The sequence below is a fragment of the Hibiscus syriacus genome, unplaced genomic scaffold (assembly GCF_006381635.1).
Source record: "Hibiscus syriacus cultivar Baekdansim isolate YM2019G1 unplaced genomic scaffold, ASM638163v2 tig00110813_pilon, whole genome shotgun sequence".
NCBI lineage: Eukaryota > Viridiplantae > Streptophyta > Magnoliopsida > Malvales > Malvaceae > Hibiscus > Hibiscus syriacus.
This window is the reverse complement of record NW_024062871.1, coordinates 2,155,383-2,165,645: the sequence shown is the minus strand read 5'-3', so window position 1 is coordinate 2,165,645 and position 10,263 is coordinate 2,155,383. Positions and strand designations below refer to the sequence as shown.

Genomic DNA, 10,263 nt, shown 5'->3' with positions numbered 1-10,263 from the left:
GATTATACTGTTTACATTTGTGTTGCGAAATTAATATTGTATTTCGAATTCGAAAATAAAATCCACGTTGCGAAAATAAACGCGCTTTGCGAATTTGACTTCTGTGTTGCGAATTACAAATTCGCGTTGCGATTTACAGATTCATGTTGCGATTTACAAATTCGCGTTGCGAATTTGGAAATTGAGTTGCGAAATTGGAGTTCGTGTTGCGAATTCGAGATCACATTGCGAATTTATTGGTCATTTTCGCAAATCCAAAAAAAGTTGGTAAAAATCGTATATTATAAGGCATTTTCAGTCACTAAAATTATTTTCTCAACTCAACCGCATCCATAACAATAGTAATAAATGGATCACCAAACAATCTATTTTTTTCTTCAAATTTCCTCTAGATTTGGACATAGGGATTAGCATAGGACCCGAATTCGACAGGATTTGATTTGACCCGATCCGATCGGGCCAGATTTTTTTTTAAATATTTAGGTTTGAATCAGGTTGGGTCAGGTTTTTTCAATGTGATGTTCGGGTCGAGTCGGGTTCGGGTTTAGGGTGAAAAAAATCCGACCCGCCCGACCCAAAAATATATATAATTTTACTTATATATTTAGAAATAATTATAATAATATCCTTCTATATATTATTATTTTTTAATTAAGTCATTGTTTTTATTGAAGAAAAAAATAATATTTTTATTATTATTTCGGGTCGGGTCGGATCGAGTTTTTAAATTATATATCAGGTCGAATTGGATCTCGGGTGGATGATTTCTTGTTCTCGAGTCGGGTCGGGTGGACCAAAAACCCGACCCATGTACATCCCTATTTGGACCCCTTATACGGTCCCACAAAGAGTAATCGACCAAATGGAGTCTAATAAATTTGAATTATTTAAGTTGTTAATTCTTATTTTCTAATTTAAATTTGACTTATAATATTTTAAATTAATTTGATTTTTCAAATTTCTATTTAAATTTAATTATAAATATTTATAATATTATAATATTATTTAATTTTAATTTAAATAATATTTTATAATCATATACAATATATATATTTCTTTATAATACAACGTCGAAACATTTGACTTAAATTTAAAAATAAATAAACTGATTAAAAATATAATAAAAATATTAAAGGTAAAAAAACATAATAAAATCAGACTTGTTCTTACCTGCTTCAGTAACCTCACCTCTCACCCACTCTTTCCTCACTTTCGTTTCATCTACATTCCCTTCCTTCCCAATTCCATTCCAGGGAGCGAAATGAAAAGAAAAGAAATCTGAGGGGGGGGGGAAATGAAGTTGTTCCTCCTCCTCCTATTTCTTCTCCTCCACATTTCCCACTCCACCGCTGCAAGAGCCATCTCGGAGCTTCGCGCGCTTATCGCTGTTAAATCCTCCATTACCGACGACCCTCAATCTTACCTCTCCAACTGGAATGCAAGTACCCCGCTTTGCTCATTCACCAGAGTCATGTGCGATGACACCCGTCGTCACGTGACATCCATCGACCTAACCAACTTCACCCTGTCCGGAACTCTTTCCCCCTCGCTTGCCCACCTCCGTTTCCTCCAGAACCTCTCCTTCGCTGCCAACCAGCTCTCCGGTCCAATCCCCACAGAACTCGCCGCCCTCTCCAATCTTCGTTATCTCAACCTTTCCAACAATGTTTTCAACGGTTCCTTTCCCACCCAACTCTTTCAGCTGAAAGCCCTCCAAGTCCTTGATACAACAATAACATGACGGGGCAGTTACCGGTTTCCGTCACGGAGCTTCCCAATCTGCGGCACCTGCATTTGGGAGGAAACTATTTCAGTGGTCAGATCCCGTCAAGTTACGGCCGTTGGGAGCATCTCGAATATTTAGCCGTTTCGGGGAACGAACTCGACGGTGTAATCCCACCTGAAATCGGTAACTTAACCAAGTTGCAGCAGTTGTACATTGGTTACTTCAATATCTTTGAAGGTGGCTTGCCACCGGAGATCGGGAACTTGTCGGAACTCGTTCGTTTCGACGCCGCTAACTGCATGTTATCCGGCGAAATACCTCCGGAGATCGGAAAGTTGCAGAAGCTGGACACGTTGTTTCTTCAGGTCAATGCACTGTCTGGCTCATTAACTCCTGATCTGGGAACCTTAAAAAGCTTGAAATCCGTGGATTTATCGAACAATATGTCACAGGTGAGGTTCCGGAGAGTTTCGCTGAGCTTAAAAACTTGACTCTGCTCAATCTTTTCAGAAACAAGCTTCTCGGACATATTCCTGAGTTGCCCGAGTTGGAGGTATTGCAGTTATGGGAAAATAACTTCACGGGGAACATTCCTCAGAAGTTGGGCAGCAACAAAAAGCTTCAGGTTCTAGATCTTTCCTCGAATAAGTTAACGGGGTCTTTGCCGCCAGATATGTGTTCCGGTAACACGTTGCAAACGTTGATTACTTTGGGAAATTTCTTGTTTGGTCCGATTCCAGAATCGCTGGGGAAATGTGAGTCCCTCAGTCGGATTCGTATGGGTGAAAATTATCTCAACGGATCGATTCCCAAAGGCTTTCTCGGTTTGCCTCAGCTGACACAAGTTGAACTGTAGGATAACTATTTAACTGGGGAGTTCCCGGCTACCGATTCTTCCGTTTCTGCGAATCTTGGGCAAATTAGCTTATCGAACAATCAGCTTTCGGGGGGCTTACCAACAAGTCTCGGTAACTTTTCGGGTGTTCAGAAGCTTCTTCTTGATGGGAACAAGTTTTCGGGTGAAATCCCAGCTGAGATTGGGAATCTGCAGCAACTTTCAAAGATTGATTTTAGTCATAACAAGTTTTCGGGGTCGATGCCTCCAGAAATTTGCAAATGCAAGCTGTTAACGTTTGTTGATCTTAGTCGAAATGAGCTTTCGGGTGAAATTCCCACTGAGATCACAGGTATGCGGATATTACCTGAATCTGTCAAGAAATCATCTCATGGGTAGTATTCCTTCATCAATATCCAATATGCAAAGTTTAACATCGGTTGATTTCTCATATAACTATCTTTCTGGTTTGGTTCCGGGCAGTGGTCAGTTTAGTTACTTCAACTACACTTCATTTTTGGGGAACCCTAAACTTTGTGGTCCTTATTTGGGACCTTGTAAAGATGGGGTTGCTAAAGGAAATCATGAAACTCATGTTAAAAGAGGACTCTCTGCTTCTTTGAAGCTTTTGCTCGTTATAGGCTTGCTTGTCTTCTCCATCTTGTTTGCAGTGGCAGCCATAATCAAAGCAAGATCGTTGAAAAAGGCAAGTGATTCTCGGGCATGGAAGTTAACTGCTTTCCAGCGCTTGGATTTCAGTTGTGATGATGTTTTGGATTGTTTAAAGGAGGATAACATAATTGGAAAAGGAGGTGCTGGGATTGTGTACAAGGGTTCTATGCCTAGTGGTGACCAGGTCGCTGTTAAAAGGTTACCAGCAATGAGCCGTGGGTCTTCTCATGATCATGGATTCAATGCTGAGATACAGACACTGGGAAGGATTAGGCACAGGCACATCGTGAGACTGTTGGGTTTTTGCTCAAATCATGAAACAAATCTTTTGGTCTACGAGTATATGCCTAACGGGAGTTTGGGTGAGGTTCTTCATGGCAAGAAAGGGGGTCATTTACACTGGGATACGAGGTATAAGATCGCTGTTGAGGCGGCCAAGGGACTATGCTACCTTCATCATGATTGTTCCCCTTTGATTGTCCACCGAGACGTGAAATCAAACAATATCCTTCTCGACTCAGATTTAGAAGCCCATGTTGCTGATTTTGGCCTTGCCAAATTTCTGCAAGATTCTGGCACATCTGAATGCATGTCCGCCATACCTGGTTCATACGGATACATCGCTCCAGGTATAATTAATCTCTAATGGCATGCCTATTTATTTTATACTATTCTTTAAATAAAGGTTTAAAGAACTTGATATTTATTTTGATCATTTGGGTTTGGATCATGCATTAATACCCTACCAATAATTTACTCTGTACTTCGGTTTGACTTTGGGTTTGGCATGATTTGTGCTCCCTAATCGTCCTCAGGGAAGTTTATATTTTCTTCATTGCAATCAATATAAGCAGCTTTCAAAGTCCATCAATCTGGTTAAGTTTGACCAACCAAACTTCCTGCCAAGAAACTAAAATTTGGTAGTTCTAACTGCATGTTCCGATGATGTAATAGTAGTTTGACTGAGAACTTCTTTTCATTCCCCTGTTATTCTTTCAGAATATGCGTACACGCTGAAGGTGGACGAGAAGAGTGATGTGTATAGCTTTGGCGTAGTTCTATTAGAACTTGTCTGCGGTAGAAAACCAGTGGGTGAATTTGGTGATGGTGTGGACATTGTTCAATGGGTTCGGAAAAGGACGGATTCGAAGAAGGAAGGCATCCTCAAAATCCTTGATCCAAGACTCTCTTTGGTTCCTCTCCACGAAGTGATGCACGTATTCTACGTGGCAATGCTCTGCGTTGAAGAACAGGCTGTAGAGAGACCAACAATGAGGGAAGTGGTTCAAATTCTAACTGAACTCCCAAAACCACCCAACTCAAAGCGGGGAGATTCTGTAGTCACCGAGTCCGCACCATCACCAGGCACAACTTTAGATTCACCTAGTGAAACAAAGACAATTACAAAGGAACCAAAAGATCAACTACAGCCTCCAGCACCTGATCTTCTTAGCATTTAAGATGTTAATGTTCGGATGCTCTAAATTCCGTGAATTGTGGTAGTTTACTGTTCTTTTGATTGTTTTGTTTTGGGGGGTGGGGGTATGCTGTGAAACTTTTGAAGTTTTTCTTTTATTGGATGTTTCTTGTACAGTAGGATTGGTGGGTAGTTTTTATAAAAAGCGTGTCTTCGTCATGCTGTAGTACTAGCTGCAAATGAAAATGCCGCTGCCTTTTCCTTTTGTTATTTTTGGGGCATTGTTCATGGCTTATGATAGAATGGATAGCCTCATAAACACTAATAAATAACCAACTTTTATTCAATCCTGATCATTTGGTTAGTTTAATGCGTCATAGTCATACATGTATTTGTATATTCTCTAGTTTTGGGGCAAAGGAAAATGGTTGACAATGTAGTTGGACTCCATGAGGATATTCCCACATGGCACATGCCATGCAACTTCAAATCACATGCAAATACAATATATATATATATATATATATATGTTTCAGTTTGAAAACCTTTTTAGCTAGATTGTCGTTTTTGTTTGTTTGGATTCATGATTCTTGAATTTCCAGAACAGCCATACATTAATGAAATGAAGTTGTTAATCCGAGGGCTGTGTCCTACATTAACAGTTAGGATCTCCTCCTATAGGTCTTTGACAAACCATTATTGTCATCATATCAGTCTCTTTTGGAATGTGGTTAAGCATCATCTCTGATTTTGTATACAACAGCATTCTAATAGAGTTCACAATGACATTAGGCACTAAAAGATTGATTAAAGATGTTGATAACCTTTAAGTTATCAGTCTCCCCCTCCACACGACAGATGATTTAGTCTCCATGCATATGTCAATACGTCATCAACAACTCATAATTCCATTACTAGTATAGAACAACAACTCATTTCTTTTAGAAAAACCAAATAATCATGAATCTACTTATTTCCAACCACACCTCCTAAAACAGTCGCATTGTTATTATTTAAATAAATTTGCTCAAATTTTCAAAAAAGAAAAAGGAAGTAATGTGTATAAATTTAATTCAATTTTCAATAAAGACGTGACTGAATTATTATTTGAAGGATTAAATTGTTTGAAGAAAAATAGTTGATTCAATTTTCAACTTTCATCCTACTTTTAAAATATCACAACAAAACAATAATTATTTTTTTAATAAAAATATTTTATTCATTCACAGAACGTCCAATCTAAGTTAAAAGCTTGAACCTTTATTTTTATCATCTGAATGGAAGAGAATTTTATTAAATTAAATGAATTAATATTAAGAAAATGTCTCTAATCGTATCGTGACATGTGTTGTTATTCGATTTGAGAATTAAATTTATTGAATTAATATAAAGTTAGGACTAAATGTATAAGTTATGATGATTAAATGTGAAATTATACCAATTTTATTAATTATCACGTCGATTACTCCATAAAGTTTTAATGCCATATAGCTTGATTGACATCATTTAAATAGTTAAATAGTATAATTTACTAAATTAAAAGATCAATGATCAAAATGAAAGAAAATAATTAAGTAATCATAGTTATAGGTTATCCTAATAAAAGTAGTTTATTCATTCATGGGACGTCCAAACTAGTAATCATAGTTAAGTAATCATAGTTATAGGTTATCGCTATATGGCAGATAAGTTAATATGGATCGGATCCCCATCTGACACCTACACACCTAGCAGTTTTTGCTCGTTCGTTGCTAAGGGAGATTTGTTGATGATAAATTCTGGAGCCTTGTATGGTCCAACCTTACGCTTCCTAAAGTGGAAGCATTCGATTGGAAGGCTGCGTTACATAGAATTCCGACGTTGGTTGAACTTTCCAAGAGGGGAGTAGGGAGTGTTGATAAGATTCTAAAACTCAGCTTAATGAGTAAAGAACAACAATAAAGATAAGAGAGAAGAGGCTCTCTAAACCTTGTTAATGAAAAATTATATCTCAAGTCTTTACAACTAAGGCTTACTTATAGCTTCATGAATACACAACCTAACTGCAACAGAAAGTATAACAACTTCATAACAGAAAACTTAACCAACTCATCCTAACTAACTCATAACCAAATGGAAACCTATTACATTCATCCATCTTCTGCATTCTCACATACTCTTAACATTCCTCATGCTTTCCAAACTTCTAAACAACAGTTTGAGAACTAACATTCCCCACGCTTTTCAAACTTCTAAGAAGCTGTGTGACTAGAAGTTTTTGACAATATTTCACAAACATAGGTATCGAGAGTGGCTTTGTCAACACATCAGCAACTTGTTCATAAGTTGGAACTTCATGCACCTGCAACTTCAACTTACTAGCAGTAACCATTTCTCGAACAAAAAATAGATCAAGCTCAACATGCTTGAACTTCGAACGAAGCACATGGTTAGCACAAACAACTACATCACTATTATTATCACACCACAAGATTGCTCTACCATGCACATCGACATGTAGATCCTTAAGCAAAGACATAATCCACACCAGATCAATAGCAGTAGAGGCAATACTCTTACACTCAGCTTCGGCAGTGGAATGTGCAATGACTTGATGCTTACGAGATCTCCATGCAATAAGATTCCCCCTAAAATAAAGATAAAACCCCGAGGTTAATTGCCTATCATCGATATCGGAGGTCCATATAGCATCAACAAACCCAGTTAATAATAGTCTTGATGATGAAGTAAAACGTAACCCATAGTCAGTTGTGCCTTGGAGATAACTCAAGATCCTTTTGACTGCCTGAAAATGTATATCACGCGGTGCCTGAATAAATTGACAAATTATATTTATTGAGTAAGCAATATCAGGACGAGTTACTACCACATATTGAAAAGCACCCACTATGCTATGATACTCAGCAGCATTGGTTATGGGTTCAACACCACGGGCTGATAGCTTGCATGTAGAAACCATAGGAGTTGGAAGCTCTTTTGCATCATCAAAGCTATATCTCTACAACAAGTCACAAATGTATTTTTGTTGACTCAAAACTAACCCATTTGCATCATAACACATTTCAATACAAAAAAAAAAACTAAGAGAACCAAGATTTTTCAAGAAGATCTGTTTATTCAGTTAATTGATTATTATTTGAACTTCATCTGCATTACTCCCTGTTAGAATTATGTCATCAACATAAACTAACATATATACTATACTAACTTTAGTCTTTCGAACAAACAATGATGAATCTGAAAAGTGCCAAAACAAAACCAACCAAAATCAAATAAGCTCGAAGACTATCAAACCAAGCTCGAGGAGCTTGCTTCATGTCATAGATAGTTTTATTAAGCTTACACACCAACCCTTCATTTCCTTGTTCATATCCAGGCGGTTGCTTCATGTAAACTTCTTCAGTCAATACTCCATTCAGAAATGCATTATTGATATCAACTTAGCGAAGCTGCCATCCCTTGGACAAGGCAAGTGAAATAATTACTCGAACAGTGGTTGGCTTAACCAATGGACTAAAAACTTCATGAAAATCAACTCCAGGCTGCTGAAGAAACCCTTTTACTACGAGTCGAGCCTTGTAACGAGACACATTCCCATATGGATTTCTTTTCACCTTAAAAATCCACTTATAGTGAACAACTTTTCATCCCTTAGGAAAATAGACTAATGACCAAGTATTATTCTTCATCAAAGCTTCATATTCTTCTTGCACCGCTTTAGCCCAGTGAGGACTACGCATGGCTTCCTTAATGGAATAAGGTTCATTCTCTAGACAAGCCACCTAAAGCGCCTTAGGTTTTCAAATCCCATTTTTCCCTCTTGTAACCATGGGATGAACATTCTGAGGAGTAGACTGAAACTCACATAGAGTAGGTATATTGTCCTCTGAAGCAAATAATGACCTTGCAACTAAAGAAACATGCTCAACAACTGAAGGAACAAACTCATGCACAACAGTTGACTATTCTACACGTTCTGAAATTATAGAAGCTGCAGGAAGAACTGTACTAGGTGGTTCCATACGTTCTGAAATCACAGAAGCTGCAGGAAGACTTGTAGTAGGTGAACTAACATCAATACAAGGAAGTACTTCCTCATTACTCGATGGAACAACTGCTCCCTCACTATGGAAAATGTCAAGAGTAGAACCATTAGCTATACCAGGAACAACAATTGGCAACACCCCGGTGGTTACATCAGACTTACCTTGAGTATGAAAACAACAAACATAACTTGTTTCCTTATAAGGAAACTTCTCTTCATCAAAAATTACATGCCGAGAAATAATAAACTTACCTGAATCATCCAAGCATTTGTAACCTTTATGAGAAGAACTATAACCAAGAAATACACATCTCTGAGAAAGAACTTGCAGTTTATGTTGATTAAAGTAACGCAAACAAGGAAAACAAGCACAACAAAAAACACGAACAAGAGAGTAATCTAAAGATTGTCGATAAAGAACTTCAAATGGAGATCGACCACTCAAAACAATCGTAGAAAGCCTATTTATTAGATACAATGCAGATACAAACATATAACTCCATAATTTTAATGGTAACGAAGCCTGAGACAACATAACAAGACTCGTTTCAATAACATGTCTATGTTTCCTCTCAGTTTTACCATTCTGTTCAGATGTCCCAGAGAATATACATTGCAAAACTCCATTCGAACTGAACCAAGACCTTAGAGCCTGATATTCTCCACCTCCATCAGACTGCAACATCTTGATTTTATACCCAAACTGGACTTCAACCATCTTAGCAAAGTCAAGAAAACATTGCATTACTTCAGATTTGCGACTAAACACATCAATGAATGAAACATAGTAAGCAAAGCCATCTGAAGAAACAACCAGTGCATGTCCCCAAACATCAGAAATAACCAATTAGAAAGGGTCACTATATTCAGTCAATGTCTTACAAAAAGGTAGTTTGTGTGCTTTGCCTTGCATATATGCAGTACAAACATGAATAAACTTAGTTTTATTTGAAGGAATACTACAAGACTTCATAGCCGAAAGTACTACATCCAAAGAGGGATGACCTAGCCACTTATACCACAACTCTAAAGTATCCTGTGAACCAGAAACATTGTGGACTTGAAACCATGCCTCCTTCTTGTCACATGACTCCTGACTATCATATGGAAGCAGTTGATATAACCCCTCATCCGTGAGCTTCCCTCGAAGAAGAAGGGTTCTGGTCTGAGCATCATTTACAAAATACTTAGAAGCATGAAACTCAAGAAAAACATCATTTTCACGCGTGAACTGTGAGACAAATAATAACTTCTTCTTAATATTAGGAACGTGTAACATGTTTTGTAAAATTAAAGGTTTCTGACTTGTAGATAAGAATCCTCGACCAACATGATCAATTTTAACCCCTTCACCATTGCCCATGAGTAAAGCATTAGCACCAGTGTAAATAATACATGAGTAAAAAATAGATAGGTAATTTGAAACATGATGCGTAGCACCCATATCAGGATACCAAACAGTTTTTGAAGGCATTGATGGGTGAGTTGAATTAGAGGAAACAATTGAGTTGAACACTGTAGATACTGAGGACGCAAATGATGGCTGCCCAGAATAACCAAGAATGGAG

General features: G+C 37.7%; 1 pseudogene; it reads left to right on the top strand.

Annotated features, from left to right (window-relative positions):
* Positions 1-1,214: 1,214 nt before the first annotated feature.
* Positions 1,215-4,763, top strand: LOC120141770 (annotated as a pseudogene).
* The last annotated feature ends 5,500 nt before the right edge of the window (positions 4,764-10,263 follow it).